A 26,693-nucleotide genomic window follows, 5' to 3' on the forward strand; every position below is an offset into this window, starting at 1 on the left:
AGACACGCTTTTCCCTGGGGGCTGCAAGGGTACGCCGAGGGGTGTTGAACTTTCTGCTGCGTCCAGAATGAGATAGGTAGTGGTCAGCCAGGTGAGAGGACACCGTGAGACAACCCCTTTCCATACGCAGCCTGACAGAATTAGGTGGGAGAGCAACTGGTCTTCAGCTCTCGCTGTCTTTCAGCATTTCGGGGGGGAGGGGGGTGGGGGTAGGCAAAAAACCAGCGAGCCAAAGATAGTTTATGTGCAGCTCAGGAAGCGCTCAGAAATGAATGTGTCTGTGATTTAATAACACATCTACACAAAACGACACTTCTCCTAATATTCACTGAGAGAAAGACGGCAGAGCAGTGTGGGGCCATAAACAGCACACAATGCATTACTATTGCAACAACAAACAGCTAAACTACCAGGTATTTATTTTTCAATATGCACAATTGTTGGAGGAGAATGAAAATTATTCTTTGACACTCTGACGGAGACATAGCAAGCCCTGTGCTTCCCTCAGCTCCCATGGTCCTGACAAGAAACAACTCACAAATTCTAATAAATAGAAAATAGAAATAAATACTTTAACTATATGGCATAGGGTATTGAATGGCTTTCTGAATCGGAAAGTGCTGCTCGTACGTCTTCGTTATTTCTACGCTCTGTAATGTTGGCTCTCCAAAAGTCAGAGACAAAGTGAGATAGATACTACAAGGATCGCAGACGCTACACCGGGAAACCAAGTATCAATGGTACATCCAGATTTATGGTAGGCGATGGCAGTAAAGTGAAAGCAAAACTGCACAGTCTGTGCTGGTGCCCATTACTGTGTGTTTGCCCTTTTTTCCTGCTTAGCTACAGCTGAAAGAATGGAAAATTGTACCTTACGTACAGTATTAGGAGACACTTTTTGATGGCAAGGTCAATCAGACTAGTTTACCTGCTTGCGGTATTTATGGCACAATCACTCAGTGTCTTTAAGGAAAGGTTAGATACATTTATGGGAAAGGTATTTTGCAGAAGCCTTCCTGTTTCATAGAGGTCTTGGACAAAATGACCCAGGAGGCCCCTTCCAAGTCTATCAAACGCGGTTCCCTGATTGATGCCGTTTCGCCCCCCCAAGTCTTTTCAAAACACACAGCACTGTTATAAAATTTAATATGATACACTATATAACTTTAACACGGTGCCTTATAGGAAGTGGTGAGCTGGTAGCACAGGAGCCTCGCGCAAAAGGAAGAAAAGGAGAAAAAAGGAATTGCGGCGCATATCTCTGCCGAGGCATAACGACTACAACGTCTACATTGCGTCTTAGCACGGACCTTCACCTGTGCAGAGGGGGACACCGGTCACGGAGGCATAAAAGTAGCCCAGACCGCAGCACATATTTTTCCAGAAAAACCCAACGAGGCCTGAGGTAATTTTTGTTATGCTGTGCAATAAGCATTCCCTCAGTGCTGGAAAGCAAACGGACACCCCCAGCTCTCCCTGTAAATAACTGGTGCTGTGATCGGCCGGGCATGCCGTAGTGCCGCCTGGAGGCAAGAAACAGGAGTGGCCAAACCCTCTCTGCAGGCATGGCCAAACCCGTAACGCAGGCATGGCCTCCACCTGTGCTCTCACACGCTGTTGTGGTTACAACTGGCAAGAGCGAAAACACCACAAAAATGAGCAGAGGCTCAGAAGAGCCTATTCCCTAATTAATCACCCTCCCTACGATGGCTTCGTCCCAGCCTGCTGCCGTGCGTGCAGCTGATGGAGCAAAACCCCGAAAACTACAAGCCCCAAAAGCTGCCCTTCCAAACCCCTTTGCCGAGCGCAGCAAAATCACTGGGTCACAGGTTTGTCCGCTGCCTAAAGACTGTGCAACAGAGTTTTGGCCACATTTCCCCCTGTTTGACTACAAGGTGCCGCTTAGGCGCAAGCTGTGCTTCTTCAAGGAGTGGCCAACTCCTACCACAGCACCGAGGCGCTGCGGAAGGTGGTGGTCCAGCAAGATGAAAGTGGCTCGCAAAGAAGCATTCAGTGGTCCATCTGTCTGGAAACAAGTGGGGGGGGTGATTAGTTTTTCAGACAGAATGCTCTCCAGGTCTTTTATGTTTTCAGGTCCACCAAACGATTTCGTAAATTTATATAATATTTCTCACTACTATACTTTTTTTTTAAAAATTTGAGGAGAGATGGTTTTCCTGAATGTTTCCTAAATTGACTATTTCTTTTTTCTTTCAAACTGTTAACATATTTCAGTAAAATCAATGTAATTTAAAAAAAAAAAAAAAAAACAACCAGATTCCCTGGGCCATTTGGTTGATATGCTGTGATTGGCCTCCATTGCTCTGTAGTAAGTTTTAATTTTACATTCTCTCAGGAAAAAAAAAAAAAAAAAAAACAAACCCCAGAACTTTATTGAATTGGGGTCTACTCTCAAAAACTTTTTACACTGAACTTTTTATTTTCACTCCAGCTGATGTTGTTAAAGGCCAATCCCCTCTTCCAAAAAAACGGCCTCCCGCCCCCGTCTTCTTGGGGCAGCTCTGGTGGGAAATAACAACATCCATACACACACACTCCAAAGGCTTTTGAAGTCTCACAAACGTGAGCTGTTCCCTTTTGCAGGGCAGGCCGGGATTAACTCTTTTATTAACCTTCTAACCTCATCCACGAGAAAGAAATATAGGCTAACCTCTTCTTTAATTTGGAAGACCGCAGCCTCTTTACCTAAACATTTGTGAGCTCAAACCCCCTACAGATGGGAGCAAAATGAGGACCATTAATGGTGCTTTCCATGAAGAGCTCCCTGAAGCCCCTTCCGGACCCTCCATCACCTTGTACTCAGTGTCACTGCCTGGAAAACAAAGCTTGTGTTTTCACTTGGAAATATTTTCCCATTACCAGGAGGCTCGAGTCTCTCTATTTGAATCGTATTTGTGGGAGCAAATAATGACATTTTGGTCCTTCTCAACATGTTGCATCAATGTACTTTTCCCAATTCCTACATCAAAAAACCCCCTACTTTTAACAAAACGAAAAAATTGACCTGGCTTTAATCCTGACAGTGCTACAATTGCTCGTCCTCACTCCGTGCCTGCGTCACAGTGCAGAGTAAGAGACCCGCGTCAGAAGAGCTCTTCTCACTGGGATCAAAATGGTAAGAATTAGCCTCAGTGAGTGACACGAGCAGAAATTTCAAAGGCAGGAAAATTTATTTCCTGCTCTTTGTCTTACAGTATGGGGCATTTTAGTGGCTGGAAGATTTAGCTTCCAAGCATCCCATATATATAAATCCTAGTGGACAACAGCTCTCCAGCTTCTTTTTTAGGGCGGTAGAGCTCAGCAGCTGGAATCTGCCAGGGAATGAAGGTCGAGATAAGGATGGAGGAAAACTTTCCTGTAGCCTTCAGGTGTTTGTTGGTCAAGAGTCAAGATTAGGAAAGAGCCAAAGCAAACCAAAACTCTCTCAGCTACATCTCCTCACTGTGTTACATGGGGTCATGGCTATTTGGCGTAAGGACTCAGATTTTGGGTCAGCCCTGTCTCTCCTCTACTGTAACTTAGACCGTTAACTGCTTTGATGATACAGTGCCTCTTGGGGTTCCTCCTTTTGAAAGATTTAGACTTGGTTTAATTCTAATATGACTGCTCCACTTTAGCTTTTAGGCGGCCAAAACACTTACAAATCTCAGATGGGCAGGACAAGCGCGGAAGGCAAAATATCTTGAATAATCTTCGGAGAAGGAGATGGGGAAGCAGTGAGGGTACATACAGCTGGACTTTCTGCAGTGTAGCTACCTGCGACTGCTGGCAGGAGCGCAGAGCTCCACACCAGCAGAGAAGAGCCCGGGGAAGAGCGGAGCAGTGAGTGGTTGCTCACTTAAGACACAACTGCTGTCACAGCACATGGTTTGGGAGGAATTACACCCTTTCCACTGTGCTGTCCCCCGCTTTACTGCATCTTGAGGGGAGAGTGTAGTAAGCAAGCAGTCTTCAAATGCTGCACTATTTGGGAGAGTTATGTTCACCCCCGTCATTTTTCAGAAGGCAAAGCAGTGCAGCTTGCCCCAGGAGAAAGCATTTTGCCTGTCCACGAGGCTACACAAACACGCAATGTTGTTTATTCAGACACGGGGGGGGACGCCGTACTTCAAGCAACTTGGTTTTGGTGCACATTCAGACAGTGCTAAGTGTGCAAGTGGAGTCTCTTGCACGTATATTGAGAGTTGGCTGATGGAATAGGGACGGAGTCACGGGGCTGGGATAAAAATCCCCCCAAAAAAGATAAGAGGGGCTGGCTTGTGGGAACCCTGGGGACAATAGGTGGTGCTTTTCTGGGCCAGCCCCGCTGGACACGGCTGTAACACATGGCTGCATGTGGCCACCTTCCACACCCCCCATGGGCGGCGATGATGAGAGATCTTTCAGAAGTGCCACCTCTACCAGGTCGTTTCTGCATCTGAGCTGCCCATTTAAGTCCCCTCCTCAGCTCCCTGGTAAAGGCATTCAAATACCACTTTGATGAGAACTTTACAGCTGCTTCCCTGGGTAAACAGCTCTAAGGTGCCCGGATGTCCTTCACACCAACGGGCAGAGAAAAAAATGTGGTGGGAAGGATAAAAGGCATCTAAATAAATAAAGCATGCAATGATGGTATCATTGAATTTTTTGCCTTACTTGATCTTTGGAAATGGGAAGACCCATTCAGGATCACAGATTTCCAGACTGGGCTGTGTGCACCAGTAATTGTGCCGCAAAACAGAGAGGGTTTACTACTGTTGCCTTCTCCAAAAAAAAGCTATTAGTATGAGTTCTTTGGGGTCCAGGAACTCCATTTCCCAGTTTTCAGTCAATACTTCAATGATTATACATAAATAATAGCAATAATGATTGTAACGATACCTGGCTTGCCGTTACGTTGTACTCAGTCTTTGTGATTCCTCTCTCACGATAAAAATCTGTGTATTAAACACCTTAATTGAAACTCTTAACAAAACAGAGATATTTTCACTTGTGCAGCTATATTCACATAACGGTCACAAAGCATTTCACGGAATAAACTAAAAGTAGCCAGCCTGATCCTTGTGTAGAAGCAAACACCATTACTGTGCATCTTAGTAGATATCATACGGACAACTCGGTGTCAAACATACCGTCTTTTAGGGTTTATGCCAACCATACAGCAGCCAAAAAGCTTGGTTTTGTCCTTCAGCTTGTTCTAAAAATCTCTAATGCCATCACAGGTGACAAGGCAAGAGGGGCCTGGACGGTCTCACCTACTAGACGAGAAGAGCAGGCTGCAGAAAGGAGGGCTGGCGACCAGTCGTGCCTCATTATCAAGAGCCCTGTTTCAGAAGGAAAAAAGAAAAAAGGTTGTAATTTTCCTGGGCTAGAGAAAAAAAGCCATGGAATTCTTGACGTGCCATGGTGCTGAGTACTGAGCAGCCTCCATGGGGTCACTAAGAGAGGACAAGGCAAAACCTGGTAATGCAAATGCTAACGTTAAACGATGCCTCCCGAGGTCTGGAAGGGGTCTCAAGCTTTGGGCCTTGTAATAGGTAGTTCTGGAGCTAAGAGACAGGCGAAGAGCTTTGTTCCCTCTTGTATAATTGATAAATTACCATTGTTAGCACTAAACAATACTACTGAGCGCAGAATGGAAACACGCTTCTGCTTTATCCATCTTAAGCAATTCTGCTCATGTGCTCGTACTATTCTTAAATGTACTAGATATTTGTTTGACGAAACAATAAGTTTTAGAAAAGAGAAAAATAAGAACTTTCAAGCTAATCAAAACCTCGACTACATACTTTACCACAGGCAGCTGTGAATAAGCTTCAGTACTCTTTATTTTTAACATTCCAGATATGTAATTTAATGCAGGTCTAATGACAGTCTCGAACATACTGCTTTAATCGAAATTGTTCGAGCTCTGTTCTGTGACAAGGGCTCACAAGCTACCAGCAGGGTTGTCCATTTTCCCCGCTTCTGTAAGGAAAAGAAAAGGGAGGGGAGGGGGACACTCTTGAACTTATGTTGCTATTGATGTGCAATATACAATAAAAAAACAGTTAAATTTCAATTACCCACAGGTAATTATAATTTTATTGTTTGACTGTACTATGGGGATTTTTGTAATTCCCAAGACTAATAATTTTCTATAATTTTACAGGTTGTCAAATAAACTATTAAAGATTATCTTTGAAAAGGATTCTGCGATTGTAAGGACATATCATACTGTTCCTGTACATTATTAGTAATTAGAGATCCCTGGATAGTGAAATATCTGCACTATATGCTAGCTGCTGGATACCATATTTTCTCACAGCCTCCTGTAATCTTGAACCAAAGCTTTCAAACTTCTCATCCATTGTAGCCTGAGTCACGTCCAAACTTTTATTAATATTCACTGAGCACTCATTAAGCAATTCTGGTGCGTTCGATACGTTAAATCTGTGCTTCCTGATGGGGAGAAGCAAAGGCTCACAGGTCCGTCCCGGTGTAGTGGAAACAAACACAAAAGACTAATTCTGAGCTCTGTCCCCTGTTGGGGGTATGGAGAAGCAGCGGCGCTTATACCGGCACAAAGGATCGGAATCTGTCCTCAGTGCCTTTTGACAACGTGGCTTGCACAACAAGACAAAATTATGCTGCCTGATTTTATCCTAAAAACGTGCGTAGATGCAAATATGCCAGGGATCAGCGCCGGCTGTCAACAAGGCGGGGGAAATGGATGGGCAGAGTATCCAGCCCGCAAGAAGCAGAAATTTGGGGGTATTCCCTCATCCTCCAGATTCACTGGGGCGTCGATGAGGAGCTCCCCAGGCCGCCTTCCCACCCGCACCAGCGCCCAACTTCCGCCACACGGTGACTAAAGCGGCGTTTACCGGGTGATAGCTTCCCTCATCTGTATGTGCAATGTTTGGCGAGGTATTTAGTCAGTCTTACAGGGGTGTAATGCAGAGGAGGAGCAGAGGAGGGATGAGCTGAGAAGAAAAGCAGACCCCCAAAACGTTGCATACAGCATCCGGGCACAGACTGTGGAAAACCACACGAGGGGATTAGCAGCTGTAGAGATTGTTGGTATCTTGCCTGTAGAGTCGTCAAAGGCACAATTTTTAGCTGGCAGCGGGTTTTTTTGGTTGTTTTTTTTTTTTTATTATTGTGGCTGCCCCAGGAGATTGTCACCGTTTGTTTTATTGGCCTCTTGGATTGTTATGTGGTGAAGACTGTGAGGAGGGAAACTTCAACGCATTAAGATTTCTTTATGGGCTGAAACGTCTCTGAGGAGAGCGGTTTCAGGACATGAAGATTTTCATGCAGAAAACTTTATGGGTATGACTTTTTTCCCCGATGGACGCCTCCACCCTTACGGCTGGGGTTTTGCACACCCCCAGCCTGGTGGGACACCGAGCAAGAGCATCATCTCACGGCTCTGCCCTGCACTGGACACATCTGCAGGGAGGGTTTTGCCTTCCTCCTGGTGCCAACAAGCCTCTGTGGCAGCTGTGATGCTCAGCGAGGGATCTGGCGAGGGACTTCCTTCACACCAGGGAGCGCTGAGGGTGGATTATGTTGGTTTTACGGTGGTGTTGAGCCGGTGGAGCAGTATAAAGATACGGGAGCACGGGGAAGGATTAAGGCCAATGGACTGCAGCTCTCTGCCTTCCTCTAGAGACAACTTTGATCCAATCAAATGTATTAAACAAATCTGAGTAGTCAGTATAGATGCACACACTGAGCTCTCTTTTCCAAGGTCTGCTTGTCCTGCTGTCCTGTGCTCATCCTGCACCTATGGGAAGGTGTGGGAAGAAGGATATTTGATAATTTGGAGAGCTCTTCAATAAGCGGCATTTTCTGCTCCTGACTGCCTCTCCACCCACTAACCCGGCTCAGCCGAGACTGCACCTATTACTGCGCACGATTGGCATTTATAATAAATAGACAGAGAGGAGAAAACGCAAAGCCCGCAGACAAGGCTAAATATTTTTCTGGGTAACAGACGATACCATATACAAATACACATCTCTCCTTCCCCTTAATTTTGGTCTGCATTTCCTGCTTAACACATTCCTCGTTGCAAGTGGAACGCGTTCTGACAATTGAATAGTGAAAGCAATTAGAAACAGAATTAATTGATAAAATTAAAGCCCTGCTTTCCTCGTGTTTGTCATATGACTACAAATATTGTCACTCCCATTAATATTAATTAATATAATTATCAATGTTTCTAATCCCTACCCATTTTGTTGAAAAGTTACTCTTAGCTCAAGAATATAATTGTTAAGTCATGGAAATGTTAAGTAGCAGCTAAGCAAGTCCAAAGAATTAATAGCAAACTGTAGTTTATCCAAGGATTAGACTTTTAGCAATACATAATCACCTCTTCATGTGTTCATCCACATAAAATATCTTCCATCCCTCACTACACTTCTGCCTACTTGTCCTTGCAGTGCAGAGTTTTCAAGAATAAAGAAAAAAAAAAAAAAAAGGAAGATAGCAAGTAAATATTCTTTGCAGTTGCACGCTTTTCTTCAAGATAAGTCACTGTGATAAGAGTTATGTGCCCTTAGCTGAAAGCAATGTCAAGGTCAATTATCTCACGCTGAAAGCCCTAATGCAAGATACTTTTGTGATCAGAATAATATGTGTAACATTGCAAAGCCTTTGTTTTGGTGTTGAGGAAAGCAAATCCACTCTCTCTAGACTTCCCAACGCATTGTCTCTCCGTTTTGAATGTCACGGATTATTCCAATAATATAAAAGACGGACTTGCCGTGCCGTTGCCATTTGAGCAGGTTTTCCTGCCGTGGTACGACCGGCACTGCCGAGTGCAGAGGGACGCTGAGCTGAGCCTTCCCCACCACCTGCCCAGTTCCTGGACGGACGGTTAGCAATTCCTGCCTGCCGGTAGCACGTCTGCTTCACAGAAGTAGTGCTAGGTGGAGTATTAATTAGCTGTTTTGGAAAACAGCCAAAATGCTTTAAAGGCCTTTGTTCTAAGGTGGAGGTTTTTTTCTGCTAGAAGAGAATAATGTAATCATCCCACTATTAATTTTTAATTGTATGTTGCTATGCATTATTACCAACCTACACTGATTACCTGAGAGGAATGGTGATACTGTGCAAACGATATCTGTTAGGAAGAATATTGGGCTGCACTGTAAAAGAAGCGACAGAAAAAAACGTTCTTTAAAGTTGTTGCAGTCTGCTGCTGCTGTCTGTTCCTACAAGGTATCGCATTAAATACTTATAAAATGTACGAGCGTAAGAAGATTCAGGGAGAAGTGCCACAGTTTTCCCTGTTGTCGGGTGGTTTTCCTTGCTTTTTTTTTTTTGTTTGTTTGTTTCTTTTTTTTTTTTTTACTTTATTTTCAACAGCCGCCCTTTGTAACGAAAAGTTACTTCCACGAAATCTTTTGCAAGCAAACTAAACTCACTGACATGGACGAAATCGGCGGCACCGTGCTCACTGCTGGGGAGAACGCAAATGCTCCCCTGCAGGTTTGGGGGCTGAGGTTCATAAGGGTTGGGGTGCTAGGATGCAGAATCAGCACAAGTTTAAGTCTCTGCGTGACGATCAGGTTCACTACTCAAGCGCATCATTTGTGCAAAGCGCGGTTTGTCTTTTTTTGAACAATCTGTTTCCTGTTCATCTACCTGTCATTCATACCTGAGGCAACTTTCGTGCTGTGAGAATTAAAACGTACGGTGCGCCTCCTTTCAGAGAGCACCTTCACTCAAAAATACTAGTGCACCCCCCCCCCAAAAAAAAATGTTTAGGTGAATTATTATTCTTTGACGGCTGAGTTGCACCATAATCCACAGTCCGTTGCTAAGAAAACAGCATGTATGCGCCAGAGTAAGAAATATGTAGATGTGAATTCTTCTCGCAAGGAAATCATTATCAAAAGATGCTAAGATTCGGACCACTGATACGGTCAGCCTACTGGTAAAGAAGTGATTGTATCACCCGCTCGTGTCCGCTCATAAATTCTTCATTTCATCTAAGAGAAGGGTTAGCCATGAGGGGACAGGAAATCTTTAATCTACTTTTCTCCATTTCTTCAAATATCTGGTTCCTATCGACTTGCATTGAACACGAGCAACGCAAACACTTAATGACGTCTCCTCCACTTCATAAACTAAATGGAAACAAACCACAGACCTTTCTCGAGCACGGGACGGATTAATCACAACAAAATACAACCAGAGAGCAAGTCCACAAAGCAGTTATAAAAAGGCAGCACGGCTGTACGTTCAGGAAGAAGAAATCAATTAGCCAAAACCCAGTATGTAGAAAAGTCTACCATTTCGTAACAGAGAATTCGTGAGCAAATTTCTGAGCTGCACTTTGCCATTGACTTCAGCGGCAGGAGGAGGGGTTAGAAAGGGCCTTCATCTGTTCACAACAATATTTTAATACTGTCCACTGCAGAGAAAGATCATGACATTTTTTCTCATGAATCCCTACTACTGATTATAGATTTCTAGATAATTGTGTCCTACTTGTATTATATAATTATATTACATTACCCTATAATAAATAATTTATATGATTATTTATTGATATTTTTATTATTATTCTATACGAAATAAACATGTATAAATATATATAAGAGAGTTTACATAATTACATAATCCTATTTATTAAAAATAATCCTTTTTTTGGACAGGTATTCAAGACTGCCATAATTTTTCAGACAGCTGAGAAATTCTGGTGGAAAATTCAAAAGCTTGCACCCAATTCTCACGGTTTTCAGCCGAATTCGTTTCAAAACAGATAAACGCTTTTCATGAAAAAGAATTAGACACGATTAATATTCAGTTTAAATAAATAACAAAAAAAAAAAAAGAAAATTTCTACCTGATCACTTCCAAACTGCAATTTTAGTCTTGGCATAAGGCTATGATCACCAATGAAAACTCTGCCTGTGTTCTTCTACGTATCCAGCGCTGCCGTATCTCCAGGACTGGTTCAGGAAAGCACTGCAAGAATCACATTAAGTTCAGTAAGCACTTTTCCAAATAGCGATTCTTTCCTGAACTGGGGCCAACATAGGTCAAGTCAAGGGAAAAAAAAAAAGGCAGACAAAGAAGCAACTTACCCGTAATTCCAGAGCAAATTAGAGATTTAACCTCCTGCACAGTAGCCAGTCCTACTTCTCAGTTAACTGTTTGTAGTCTTGTCCTTTTTTAGGTTCAGGGAAAGCGAAGAGCCACCCTCTCACTACCCTCTTTGAGGGCTTCCCAGGCAGCGCTACGCAACAGTAGTTTGCATAATGAAAAGCCACTTTGCTGCTTTGGTAAAAACACGAATGCGGTGTCTGACCAAGATAAAGAAAGATGGCAGTGGAGTAACTCAAAGACAGCCCGTGTGCCCCAGCCGCTATTCCGTACTGCCCAGCTGCATTTCTCCTAACTAGACCCTCTGTAGCCTTTACTGCTCTATGAATTACAGTCAAAAGTCTTTCTTCTTTACTAGGGAGACTATTTCTCATTCCAGAAATAAGTTTGATCAAAGAGAAATAATAGATGGAGAAGAGGAAGAGCACAAATCAGCATCAGAAATCAGCCTTAATAACGGTCCGCCTATTGGTGCATCTTGGCAAGAAGTCCTGTCACCTGCTGCAGAGGTCCTAAAGTCCTACTGAAATACAGGTTGAAGAAACCTAATTTTTCTCACGCTAATTGCAGTAATGCTAATGCATTCTTGGAACAGGGCCAGGATAAGCGGAATGCAGTCTGACAGCAGATAAATATAAATTATATATAAGAAAAACACTCTGTACCTTTAACTCCTAATTCATTGCAAGTCAGCCGTCAATCTTTAATTTCTACGCATGTCACCCGCGGGGTCCATAAGCTGTGCTGTACCCTATTGGAGAAATGATTTCCAGGGCACCAAGACACCAGCAGGGCTCTGGCTAGCTGGCCGGGAAACAGTACCTTCTTGTTTCCAGGGCACTTTATACATACTTCTTTCTGAAGTTGCTGGAAAGAGCAGGTGCTCAGCTCTTCTGGAAATCTGACCACCGGGCACATTGGTGTTTTGTGCAATTACTTCTTCACGCTATCCCTGTATTTTTTAGCGCGCATCACAAACAGAGAAAATTTAATGCAGTCACAGGGTGGGTGCGAAGGAAGGGTTTCACAACACTAATGACGTGAAAGTAGCCCAAGTTTCATTTTCGCAGTGCTGCATATATTGGGTCCTCTCAACAGAATCGGAGTCTACTGGTGGCTACACGCCCGTGCTTTACCTAAAAAATACTAACACTAATTGGTACAGGTTTCATTGGCAGGGAAGTCTGAAAAGGCCTCCTAGTTGGTCTTGTTTTATACAGTTCTTATTAATAAAAAATCCCTCTTGTGCACATTAAGAAAAAAAAGACCCAACGTACCACTTCCTGCTTAGACACACGACAATCTTCTTTCCGTTACGGTATGTTATTAATTTGGATGATCCCGTTGCTTCACAGCTTTGACAAAAACGAAATAAAAAGCTATTGAATTTGCGGTCACCTTTGGTAGGGAGGTTCTGTTCCTCTGCTTATCTGAGATATTTCTTTCCATCTATTGCACCATCATGTTTCAGTTCCTGAGAGCCATAGATATTTATTCAGTGCCCTTCTATCTTGGCCATCGTAAATAGCTCTCCGATAACACACCGCGCTCTCTGAACATCATTCGCTACCAGAAAGGATCTTCAAGAAGCACATGTACTGTGATATAGGATATCCCCTGCTTTGTTATGAATGCAATAAAGAGTTTTACAAAATCAGCTTCCCTCCATTTAGAGGATAAGTATATATCATTTTAGTAGTTTTACCGCTTCTTATTGCCTGTCTGTTTATGCTGCATACTTAGAGAGTCACTGCTCCCTTGCTCTTCAAATGAATACTACTACTTAAAAATAGAGAACGATACGTGCTTATTGAAGAATTCAAGGATTTCAGCTGTCAATAGAGGCTTAATTATGTCCTGGTGTATGCTCAGATACTATAATGATGGCTGTAGTATAAAGCCCACATAGAAGAGACCACTCACAGCTCATCATACACTCTGATCTAACAGTTTAGAAAAAAAAGTAATAAGTAATGCATAACGTTAACTTGCATCTTGCTTCCCTATGTCATAACCCATCACGCAACGTTATGTTATTTCATGTCATGTCGCACGTAACATGATGCAATGCAATGTCACACTTCGGAAAATATTACTAAGCGAGAAGTGATTCTTGTTATCAGTTCGGAATATGAGTCTCTGATCCAAATATATTGTGGCTTCAGCGGATGGGAAGGGATCAAACTGAGAGCTACGTCGGGCAAATGCTTTTCTTCTCTGGTTGGCCAGCAGATGTCCATTTGTCAGTTTTAGGTTCAATTGGAATTCCTCTGTCACGAGCACTTTCTCTTGTAAAAGAAATAGCAATTTTATGGCAAGCCAAACACTGAAAAAAATCCCTTAGAAATACATAATAGATGTATATTAGCAAGACAGAAAATTGGAAAATGGCCACCTACCAGCAGCCACATAAATTTTGGAGGCAATGCATTTTTCTGCCATTATGCGTTATCACAGGAATTGCAAATATTTATTAAAAGTATTAAAATGGTGAGAATGTTAAATGTTTCCTTCAGCAGTGGAAATTCGCATTGCCACATAGAAGATAGGATATTCTGATACAATGTTTATTAAAACGACTTCATTTTATTAGGCTGTCATACACAATAAATGTGCAGGTACAGTTAACAAAAGATCTATTGTGGATACGGGAGATTTGTGAGTAACACTTCAAAAAAATAATCTCTTCTGAACTCTATTCATATAAAAAGCATACTACAAACTTTCATTAACTTCCTTAGAACCAATTATTTTCTGAGCTTGTTTTCTTTTTCTGCCATCCCGCTATATTCTGTTAGTCAATTTGTTTGCTTACGTTTTAATGCTTAATGGGATTAAATGCAGTTTATCTTTAATTTATATACTAGTAAGCTCAGTGTACACTCTGCGTGTAGCAAGCAACAAAATATTACGATTATTTTTTGGGTTCATTTACAGGTTTAAACCTGAATGCCTACAATATACTGGGACCCTAGTATCTTTTCATGCACGAATAAAACATTATTAAAAGATTGGTGGGAGCTCCATAACATTGATTGAGAAGAAAATCACATTCCAGTTTTGCCCACGTTTTCTGGTAGGATTAATCACAGCGATTTTGTTCATAAGGTTCTTGTTACAGTTAAGATACAGACACAGCGAACGCCACTGACATCCCATAGCCTCATGGGGCAACTTTTCTGGTCAGCTTCGCTGGGCATAGAGCCCCTTCCAGGAGGGTCTGAGTGCTGATGGGGAGAATCCGATGGGGAGACACCGACCCCTACGTTAATGGGTGATTTGAGCAAGCGAGGGGTTTACCTCTGTGAAAAGCAGCTGAATAATCATCTCTCAGGATAGACTTAGAAAACAGCTGGATTAGAAGGGGATATCTTGAGATAAACAAGATGATCTTCTTAGATGGTTGCAAGATTTGTAATGAGATTGCTGTTGTTGGATAGGAAACAACACTACTTCTGTGCACAGCGGCTTCCTGAATCAGCGATGAAAGGAAGAAGAATAGCTATTGCCTTCACAACCGAAAGTGTCATCTAAGTATCTTTTAAAGGTAATTTTTCTTTTAGAAATGAGCAGAGAAATAAGAAATCAGTACTGTTGGGTTTTTTTCCTTATGCCAGGATCCCTCAATTCCTTATAGTCCGTTAAGTAAGAAGTGCGGTTGGAGTATACGTTGTAGACAGAGGGTGAACGGACCACAGTTACAAGACCCCAGATTTAAGGAGAACTTTATGCAAGAAAAAGCTTGACTCTGGAAGGTAAAATTTCAGAAATAAAGGCTTTTTCTCTCTGTTCCTGTACGGTGCCATTTTATTCCTTTCTGTCAAACATGTAACAGGGCGGAGGGAGTAGCTTTAACGAAAAGTAATGCTTTGTCTAGATCCAGACATTTTGTATGAATTTGTGAAATAGCAGAAGTGGTGCATGGGATTTAACACAAAATACGTATGTTGGAGAGAGACCTTGGCCACCTGACCGGCAGAGGCAAAACCTCAGTTGACTTTGGCGGGGGGCAGGTGTAACACCCCCCCTCTCTGCTGCAGCCACTCCACCAGAGGTTAGAAACCAGAGCTGAGATTTACTCTGCCCAAAGCACTCGTGTAATTCAGTCGGTGTAAAAAGTGTAGTCAGCACTTCAAGCAATGCAAAACCATTTGCTTGGCCAACCTTATTTAATATGAAGCATGTTTTATCTTGATTTAGGTGGTTGTTGTTCTTTAATTAAAGAAATTATGGGAGGTCATTCTCATTAGTTTAGAAGAGTCCTCACAGAAGGGGTTTGCACTGATTTAACCTCGGGGTAAGCTGGCACAACTTTTGCATGTAAATAGGATTTAACACTGGACACTTTGTGAATAATCCAGCTCTTCACTTGTGACATTCGAGGAATACTTGGAATACTGACTGGAATAAAAAGATAATGTTGATAAGCTGGGGTCTTACCGTGAAATTCATCAAATGATCTGCGGTGGCAGCCTGGAGCCACTGCGCCAGCAGGGAAGGGACACCACAGGTCTTTCTGCTAGGGGCAGTCCAGGCAATACTCCCGATCCCTGCGTGATGACATGAAGAGATATTGTACTCAAATCCCATTGCTCTCGCCTGGCCAGATGGAGGGCTAGCTAAGGGGTGCAGAAATTGGGCAGCAAGGTGTTTCCCCACTCCCCAAGGAAGTAATGCCTTGGGGCTGGAGCCTGGCACAGGTGCACGGCGGTAGAGGGGCCACCACTGCCACGGAAAAGATTTGCCGTGCAAAGAAAAAAGAAGAAATAAAAAAAAAAGCAGCGGCATGAGAAGCGCTAACTCTGAATGACGCTGTCTTTAATTGGTACCACCAAGGGCTTTGTGCGGTCGGCACGCTTTTCGTGTTTATAATAGAATCCCCAAATTCAACTGATCTGAAGGGCATCTGACTGTTTTACATTAATCACAAGCTATACAGCAGAGGCTGAGAGCAAGTGGGCAGATACCCTGGTGTAGTAGCACTAAGGAGCTCTCATTATAATCATCCTGCCAAATCAAAAGAAAAACCCTAAGGCTCCTAATAAAGGAGACCACTGGACTAAACAAATTGAACAAGTAGCTAGACATGCATGAGCTTAAAACTACTGGTGTCAATCAGATTTTTCCCAGCTACTTATTCTGCTCGGCACTCCAAAGCACACGCAGACAAAACGCAGGCACGGGCTTCACGTACCAGCACCTACTCTAGCGAGGTGCACGCTGACACGCAGGTGCTAGCGCACACACACCTAGTGCCAGGGAAACAGGTACAGACGCTGTTTCTAAAGTCGCCTTTAAGAAGTCGCTATCATAGCACTATCAAAACTGACACAGCAATAAGTGAACAGGCTGTGTGTACGGGGATGTCAGCATGCAGAAGCAGGAGGCTACCTGAGCAGGCTTTTCGATCTTGGTAGGGTCAGATGTCTACTTCCCTCGGTTCCAGTTCAGAAGATATAAAAGAAAGACTTTGGACCTTGTAAATTGGAGTGTCTCTAGGTCAGGAAAAAGGTGCAGTACCTTGAAAGCCCTGCACACTTCTCCCCTTCCTGCACCTGCTGATGGAAGTTGTTATATAAGTTATAGTCCCTACTGGAAGGAAAAAAAAAAAATCAGCAACAAAGCGGGTCATTGCTCTCGTAAAAATATGCAGTTGGCACTAATGAAACATCTCCAGAAATGGGGGGGCGATAAAATTTTAAATTTAGAAGCAATATATGTATTACCCGTTGGTGTTTTTAAGACAAACGATAGCTAGATTCCATCAGCTGTCTCCCCTTCTCAAAAGCCAGCAGGCAGAAAACAAAGATTTTGAGGTATTCCCTCAAAACTCCAAGAGAAACTGTGCACAAGAGTAAGTACCCGGGAAAGGAAAATAAACAAAATTACAGTGAGTATGTAGAGCTGGAATCAGGGAAAAAAAGGAAGGTTTCAGCAGGGAACAGATGGACAAGGAGCATGCACCTGAGGAATCAGGTGAAGGCATCAAAGGAGCGGTTTTATAGAAAGAAAGTTCACTTTGAGCCATTAGTGCGTTTGTCATTGTGAGAACTGATGGCTAAAACACTGTCAGCTTTTTAAGTATTGGGAAATTTTACCCACTGGCGTCATCACCATTGTCACACTGCTAATTGTTGTGAGGGCACTGGTTGCCGTTCCCCTGTCACCATCTGAGTGGCGGCACCTCTGTACGGACATTGCAATGGCCGTGGAGGAGGCAGAACTGGGGCTTCCCTTACTGGTGTCCTGGTGCCTTTCAAAACTGGAAGGTAATGTTTTGAGATATTATTATTACGATTATTTTCAAATGTAATTCTTACCTTTTTCGTTCATTCATCTTTTCCTTCCTTTTTCCTCTTGCTTCTCTCTATTTTGTTTTACTCCACACTGTAATAAATCAACATAAACGTACTGGATTATTTCCACATGGAATGTTGGAAGACAAATAGTACAAAAGATCAGTTTGGTCATTTACCATACCGGTTTAGCACGGTAATACTGTTGGGTTTTTTCCATTTCTCCTTTCAAAAATGTAAACAAATGTTGCAAGAACAGATCAAATACTCCCCACCTAAGACAGTGCCTTGTGCAATGAAATTATCAAATCTGGTTTCTGAAGACCAAACTGCCCCCTCCCTTACTGAGGAAAGGAAAACAGAATTTTGAATTAGCTCAAAATTTGAAACTACATTTTTGCCAAGCAGCAAAACCAGACGTACCCTTAGTCACAGTAAATCACAAACATATACACACACGGAGATGAGGAAAATGCACATTAAATATGAAAAAGCATTCCTTTCAGGCAGAAGATAAACAGCCCTACTACAAATTAGCTCTCGGCCCCGTCAGGTGTGAATCTCTCTTGTCAATACGTACCAAATTCCCTGAGATAGAACCACATGGTCATGAATTTTATTTCTCTCCTGCTTAATTCCTAGTACCACTCTCCCTTGTGGATTTACTCAGGGATGATTTACAGTGGGAAAGGTGACATTAAACACGTCATTGAGCATGCAAAGATGCTGCACTCAAAGCAGCATATGCTTGACTTTGTTAAAAGATGAATGCTGTCAACTCCACAGTGCCCACCAAGATCTGGCCTCCTTTTTCTTCCCAACAAACTTTGAGGAAGATGCAGACACGAGTCTTGACACTGAGAGAAATAAAAGTTAATGTATTCATGACATGATTTCACTTGCAGCCTGATTTAGCAATGTCTTGTCTAGTTTGGATCTGCTGTTGCTTTTCCTAATTTACTCATCGCACAAAGAAAATAAATAAATAAGTGTACTATAGTCTTATTTATCCTTCTTTGGACATTTCTTTACCAGGCAGATGGTCAATTAAGAGCACTAAACAATGACACTGTTTTCTCTGTAAACATTTTTTTTCTAATAGCCTAACAAATGAGAATCTGTGCTGCCATACTGCTGAATACCATCTTGACTTTCTAATTACAAAGAACTGTGTCTCGATAGTAACAATTACAGCTGTAACAATGATGCTGGTACTTGAACAATATAGTTGGAGGCAAAGTGCTTATCGGAATATTCACAAATAAAGGCTTACATTTATGCCAGAGCTTGAGATGGGAGGTTAAACAGTTGGGGGTGGGGAGGTGTAGAAGAAAGGTTGAAAACATTGGTTTAGTAGCTACAGATGTGAATTTGAATCCAATTACATGAAAGGCTGGGGGGGGGGGGGGGAAGCATGAAAAGATGCTGTTTCCTTCTGTTTGGCTAATCAATAGGTTAAAGGGTTAGTAAAATTAACATGTTAATAACATTCATTTTGCTATTTATGTACCGGTCATGGTATTTTCAGAGAATTCTGTCTTGTGAGTAACAGACATACTGTTACACCTGCTTTTTTCCCTTTTTGTCTGAAATGGTCAGTATTTTTTTTTCCCCACTGTGATGGAAACTGGCTTCTCAAGGCTCTAATTTACCATACCTTTCTTATTTAACTTCTTAAATCCGACCCTTCTAAGGTTCGGGTGCTTTTTCCTTCTTCTTTTAAATGAGAAGTTCCCTCTACCCCAAAGAAAAGGGATAAAGTAGTCCCTGAGCTCACCACTCATCCCCCACCACTGCTCTCCTGGGGGAGCGTGTTGGCAAACTGCTGTACAGTGGGTGCCGTGTCGCCATCCCCCCCCTGGAATGAACAGGATCCTTGGAGCAGGCTCAGCTCCCCTTCCCCGCCATCGATTGTCCTTCATCCGCCTCTGCACCCCTGGTGCCACAGGACCCCCCACCCCTTGTCACTGCCCTATCCCCGCAGGCAGGATGGCTTTCGCCTCCTCCGCTCCTTCCCTCGCTCCTGTTCCCACAGCGCTCCACCCGCCCTCTGAGCCGTAATTTAGCCCACACTTATTAATCAGTGCACATAATTTGTCTCTAATGCTGTCAATTTAAGATGGCAACCTGACTTTTTTTTGGAGGGGGCAGGGTCAACAATTTAATGAATCTCGTCTGCATTTTAATTCAGACCTAATAATCTGCCTCCGGCAGTTTTCTTAGACAAGTGCAACGTTTTCCAGGATTTTCTTTCATCAAATCCAGCACAATGGGATGTTTACCTTCCTGCCTTGGATATGTTCAGCACAGGGTAAGTCACATACAGACCTACCTTAATCAAACTGGGACACGGACTAAATCTACTGATTTAGCCTTTGAAGGGTTTTCCTGGGGACGTGCACAGCACAAGGAAAGAGAAACGTGGGGCTGTGCAGTCCCTTTTCTGCGCAGATTGGTGCACAGCTGTAGGCACAAAACTACAGACTTCCGTGCCTCGCTGCCCCTCATGAAATAACCCTTTCCTCACTAATGGTCGGAACATCCAAGGCACAGCTCCAAAAGAGCCTTCTTTATTTACTCCTGCACTTCTCTTTTTGTCCTTTCTACAGTAAAGTCCATCAGGAGGGAAAAAAAAAGTTCCTAGAAGGAAAGAGAGGTGCAGAAAATTCAGTCCTACTGATAAAACAGCGTGGGTGACTTTGTCTAATTGCCATGGCAGGAGGCTGGAGCCTGATCAAGCAGCTCAGTGGACTTCTCTGGGTCAAAATAAATAAAATTCCCCAAACGAGAGCTTCTCGATCCCCATGTCAGATGTAAACGGAATAGACTTTGTTATTAGGAGAGATGTGACTTTGCCCGGGCAAGCGCTGCGCTGACAGTAGCTCCTTTCTGGATTTCAGTCAGCCGCTGTCACTTGCCTTGACAACACGGGAAGTTAATGTATTCACGGCATTACTGCACACACATCCGCAATTCGCAGCATATTGTATTGTTTACCCCTGCTCTTTTGTAGTAGTGCGTGTAGTAATTTGCCTTCTAGCAGCAGAAAATTCCTCAACTTAAAATTTTGCCTTCGTTTTGTTTGCCCTTAATAGAAAAACAACCCTTCCACAGCCCTGCCGCCACCACAGCTACTGCACTCTGCGGCATCACAAACAGAAAAATGTCATATTTCACATTTTGATCAGAAGTGTCTTCAATATATTTTTATGCATATCCTTCATCTTTCTCTGCCACATGTTATTTTTTCCCCTTTAACAGCTGCTTAGCATATTTTATGCCTTCTGGACAGTTTCTAAGCAGTACTGGAAGGGGCATTCCTGCAATGTAACCTGAGTCCTGACAGCAACAGCAGAGGGGTTTTGTGTCCTAAATTATCTCCTAGTGCCAGTACTCCTGTCTGCCAGCACAACAGGGTGCTTTCAGGGCATCTACTCTTTCACGGACCTACGGCAGCTCCAACCCAGCGGGTCTTTGAGTTTTTGGTGAGCAGGTGAATTATCTGTCGTTTAACTGATTTACCGCTCATATTCATTATCGTCTCCTATCACAAAACTCTGCCAGATCCAGGCGTCTGTCCTTACCACATATTACAAGGCAGCCCCACCTGCAATACTATTAATACCAGGAAGTGTCCACTGTTTGCAAACCTAAGCTCCAAGTCTGGTAATGAGACGCGTCAGAAGATCAAATTTCCATATCCTGAGGTACTCCAGGTAAAGCATATTGTTTCCTGATAGATAAATGTGTTTCTCTAGAAACTTAAAAAAAAAAAAAAAGAGAGAGAAAAGATTTCTTTTTGTCCAGGCATCGGTCAAACATGTGAATGTCTCAGCACAAACGATTTCTATTCCAATTACATAGTTTTCTGAATGAGCTTATCAATTCATCGCAAGTGTTGCTAACCTTCACTTTGGGTACCTTGGCACAGCCTCCATCTTTCTTCCAGACACTGTTTCTCAAAATCAGAGTCCAGGGCAGTCAAAGTAACACACTACTCCAACAGCTGAAGCTCCATCTGAAGCTCCATGTCATGGGCTTCATCTCATGTGGCTTGAGCTGTGTAAAATAGAGGCATCCAGTCCAAGCCCACTAGTAACATGGTGGGCTGGGCAAACCCAGAGGGAGATTCATCCTGCCCAAAAATACCTGAGATAGGTGAGAAAGATAGATTTCAGCTTTGGTGGCTCTCCCTTCGGCAACGTCAAAGTGATTAAAGAAGACGGTTAGCTTTTAGATGGCTAAAGTGGCACGAGACAAGCCTCACCCTCAGGTTCATGTTGATGGTCAGGAGAGTTCGGCATCGGCACAGCCCTTAATGTACACTGCAGCCTGACAAGCCCATAGCACGCTACTTAGTTTAAATTCCTCTGTCTGGCTGCAAATGTCCAGTTCTAGCTAAAAGCCTGAAAGTGAGACAAACTGTACAATAGACACTTCAAAAGAATAAAATTGCAAAGTGCTCAGGTAGCACCGTGGAGAAGGGAGCTTCAATTCAGAAGGCTTTCCAGATGAAACAGACAATTAAGACTTTATTGAAAAGAGATTTTTTCCCTCTTATTTTTTTTCTTTAAAGCCAGGGGAAAATAATACTGGGAATTTAGAAACATGAATTTTTAAAACCTAATAAGCTACACTAACCATCTACACAATTCCCTTCCCTTAAAATATTTATTTGGAAATACAAGATTTGTGATGAGGGCAGGCTGGGCAAACAGGTCTGAACACTGTTTGTTCAGAGGCCTCGGCAGTACCCCCAAGGCCAGTGCTGGCCTCAGCCATCCTTGGCTTAGCCCTGTCTTGCTTCTCCACCTTGTGTCTCCGTGTGTTGGAAAATAACAGACAGTGAATTGCACCGTACGTTTATGAGGCAGGGGCCGTAAACTACCACGGGGACTGTTTGGCAGAGAGAAAGAAGGAGCTGCACAAGCAGTCTGGAGGACTGGAGTGACCTGGGAATGGGAAGTCCCAAGCCCGCAGCACTTTTCGTAGCCCTGCCAAACTTCCAAGTGCTTCTCTAGAAGCATTCCTGGGAGTAATGAATTTCCCTGAGGCCAACCTGCATCTGACAAAACATTTTGATTTTTGATAAAGAGGCATATTCCTCGGGTTTATTTCTCTAGGCACCTCCAGCCACACCTTCTTCATTGCTCACCATAGGACTATGACGCCTGGTTTACTGTTGGTACAGAGGCACTTAGAAACTCTTGGGAAAAAGGGCATTCGCACATTTTAATGAAACCTTCAAGAAAAGGGAAGAAAAGCAACTCTTCAGTAGCTATATAAATAGTTTTAGGCTCAATTTTCTTTCCTTCCCCTTCTCGCCTCACTCTCGCCCGAGTACCAAATATATGCACACTGAACAAACACTTTTCTACTAGCCTGCTTTTTCTTTCATGCTTTTGTCTTGTCTTCTTTTTCTTTATTGCATTTTTGTGCGGTCTTCTTGACCTAGCCCCATTTTCTTCTCCCTCTCCCTCCTTTCCCTTATATTTTGGTTCCACGTGACTAGACTTCAGACTTCTCCCTCTCGCTGTCACACACAATGTTATTAAAATTAAATCCTTTTGTGTAACTCTCTATTTCATTATAGGTCTTCAAGTCACTCCTGAAATCCCAAGCCAGTCTTTGTAACGTCTTAGTTCACCTGAAGGCAAACTTCAGCGCATGGTTTGCTTCAGATAACACCCCTTCTTTTCCCACCAGTACATAGTTCAGCTCAAAAGACTGTCACGTGAAGCCACAGACTACCCACAAAATGACCATACAAAAGAAAGGTGCGCCTTCCCTCCTTGTAACACACAATACATACGATACACACACTGCCGTGAGAAATTTAGGCCTGGCTACCTAACTAACAGGTAGTCAATGACGCAAATAGCTTGCGGTAAATGGGGCCTCTGAGAAATGTTTTAATAGGGGAGACCATCCCATTAAAGCACAGACAGAGCTTGGAGAGGCAGGAGCCAAACAGACCTGGGAAAGCCACTGGAAGCAAGGAGACAAGGAAGCAATAAAACACACATCTCTTGGAAAAGGTACCCAATACCCTGGTCCTTACCGCTACCAATCTATTTGCAGCTATCCTGAAGATGTCAAACGCTCCCATGGACCTAAAAAGTACCTGTCTGATTGAGGAGAATCAGCCCTGAAGGAACCTGGTGAAGAAATCAGTGATAAAGCGCCCCCCTGCACCAGAAATCCTGCTTTATGTTTACCAAGGCCGAAAAATGCTCAGACCTTCCTGAAAACATCATTGGCTCCCAAGTACCAACTAAATTACGCCTTTCGCTTTTGAAGGAGAGGGAGGTGGCTGTTTATCAACGAAGTACCCTAGCATGTGCTCTTCATACCTGGGCAAAGTTGTCATAACTCGCTGTATGCAGTAGAGAGGATGAAGCTTAGTTCGTACCGAGTAGACCTTCTAACTAGTCAGCAGGAGTGAAAACAAGCATTTCTCACTAGTCTTCCAAACCCATTTATTTTCAGCAGCAAGTCAACACTGTGATCTCTAGGTCCTCAGCAGGCTGGAAAGTGGTGACAGAAGTCTCAGTTGATATGTACATGACTAACAGATGCAAGGATATTCCTTTGGGACAACAAAGATAACACTGCCCAGGGCAAAACTGTCAAGAGAAAGAGGGAAGGTTTGAATGAGCTTCAAGAAAAAAACCCTCTATATTGAATTCACCAGTCAGCGAGTATTCATAGAGTACCGCGCAAGAATCCCTTTACTTCATTTTCCTGAAAAAAAAACTTTTTCTTGGGTCGACTGAAAGTGACACCATCACCATTGGTCTTACCAGTATGAATAATAAGCACAGGTAAGCATAAAGAATGGGAGGAAGTTGTCAGGGGAGAAGACAAAGATGAGGCTGTTGACTCATATAGTAAAACTGGAGTAAACAGGAGAGAAAAAGTAGACAAGAACCATGGTACATGGACACTCCCCACCTTCCTCCTTACAGTGCCCAGGTATCAGATGATGAAAGCGTGAGCAGTGAGATATGTCCCAAAGATGAGGACAATAGCTGTGATTAGTAATAACATATAGGACTTCCTCAGTATGTTGAAAAATTAAAAGCCAGACGGAAAACACATTGAGCACTTTAGTAGAGCTGTCAGTTTTTAAAAAAGAGAAAGAAACACATAAGGAAACGTTCCCTTTTGGAGACAAAGAGCAAAATTGCACCACACACTTAAGGAGCTCTACTGGCACGGCTGATTTCCCTTAACCCAACTGATGCGTATTCATCCTCATTAGCAACTCCTGGCCCTTGGTCCTGCTCCCTCCCTTGTGCCAACCCAGGCATCTCCTTAAACACATGGGGAGCCAACGCAATGCAACGCAACACAAGGCAGCTTGTATAGGCTTACTGTGTGGCTGGAGAAGCGGTATAGTGGGTACCCAGTACTGGAGGGAAGGGGGATGCAGTGAGCTTAACTTTGCCCTGAGCTGCAACAGTGCTCCCCCTTGCCTGGAGTTAGAGATGATGCCAGAACAAGGAACAGAAGAAGGGATTTGGTGGAAGTCAGCAGCACAAAGCTCAGTGGAGGACTGCAAGGGATAACGATACTGGTTCGGGAATAATCAGCCCAGAGAAGCAAGCTACGGCCTTTGGTGCAGAAAGGACCACTGGCATACAATCCACTGGGGGACCAAGGAGCTGAATTTAGGGTGATGTGAACAAAAGGCATGCAATACACGGGAGTGGAGCGAATGTCCAGGTGAAACACTTGTCTGCAGCACAGCCTTGCAGGCACAGCAGGAGGGAAAGCCGTCAGGGAGCAAGCAGCGGAGAAGGAAAAGGAATGCGCAAATGCATACCCCAGCACTGGCTGTAAAAGGCCACTTCTGATTCAGGCTCTATTTAATGAAGTGAGGAGGGGGGAAGATTTCAAAGACAAACGTTTTGCAACAAAACGTCATGACTACTGCCCTGAAAATAACAACTTTGAGGTGTGGGCTAAGTCCCACTTGATACTGAAGCACCAGAAGAAAGAGTGACCAAATGTAGAGATGTCTTTCCTACACCGTGAATTTGTGAGGGATTCCTTGATTTCCTTCATCTCATGTGCTGTGATGCAGTGAAAGCCGAGCGCTTTGTAAAATGAAAATGTTGCAGAAGCTCTAGGTGCAAATGCAGCATGTGCAAAAGCCCTTTTATTCATACCGCGCTGCTTAACAGAGTGGTTTGTGAAACCATTTAGAGCCTTCAGCAATTTTCCCTGCTTGAAGAGATCATTTTAGCATCTTCTTCATGGGTTGTTCATAGACTTTAAGCCTCAGAGTTCACCCTATGGTGTCACCTGAAAGGGCACTGCAGGCTGTGGATCACAAGTACAGCAGAACTGGAAAGTTCGTTTCACATATTGTTTCGGCCCCAGTACTTAATTCCGGGAGGAGGTGATTTTGCATCAGAATGATACATACCAGGAACAAACCACAGATTACTTTTCAGAGGAGTTAATCTTCCTATCCATTATCTAGAGTAATTCAAAAAGAACAAAAAATGGAACTGTTCTTGAAGAAAGAATTCATGTTCAGGTAATTACAAATAACAGACACATCTGGTTATCTTAATTGTTTGGGAATGTCTCAATTATCTAAGAATGTTTTCATAAGGACTCAGAGACAGTAAAACTTTCTTACGGCAGATTGCATTCACTGATGAGAGGAAATTCAGTCGATCTAACACGCTGAAGCGCGCTTAGACCCAGAGAGCACTTTCAGTCCCATTGCCAACGGGCTTTATTTGCCTCTAAAGAACGACAGGCTACGAAGTGAGAAATGGGGAAGTCCCACGCAGGCGGCAGCAGCAGACCCTTTCCCTGCTAGCTGGAGTCTTGCCGGCACTCCTGTGAAAATGAGGATTTTTGTGTACTGATGGTTCGGCCAGAAAAGTGACAGCAGTGATTTTTTACACATCTGCCCCAAAGAGAGGTGAGTCAAGCAGAGGCCCTTGCCCTGCCGGAGGGCAGTGCAGGCGGTTGGTGGCTGGCCAGTGGCACCCCTTCCCTTGCAAAAATCGGAAGTGCCTCTTGCCCGAGGCCGGTTCATTGCAAAGGAGCTCAGAAGTTTCTGCAAAGCTGAATTCACCTGCACAGGGTGGAGGCTGCCCGTCAGGGACCCAGAGCCACACACCAGAGGCAATCCCCAGAGAGGGGGACCATTCAAGCACCTAAGGCAGACCCTTGCCCCAGCGGTGCACGTAGCCTCCTCATGCAGACTACAAAAATCTGCAATTAGCCACCGGGAATTGTTCCTAAGCTCCTACGCCTCCAAACTAC

This window comes from Vanellus vanellus, assembly GCF_965231255.1.
Source record: "Vanellus vanellus genome assembly, chromosome: 3".
NCBI lineage: Eukaryota > Metazoa > Chordata > Aves > Charadriiformes > Charadriidae > Vanellus > Vanellus vanellus.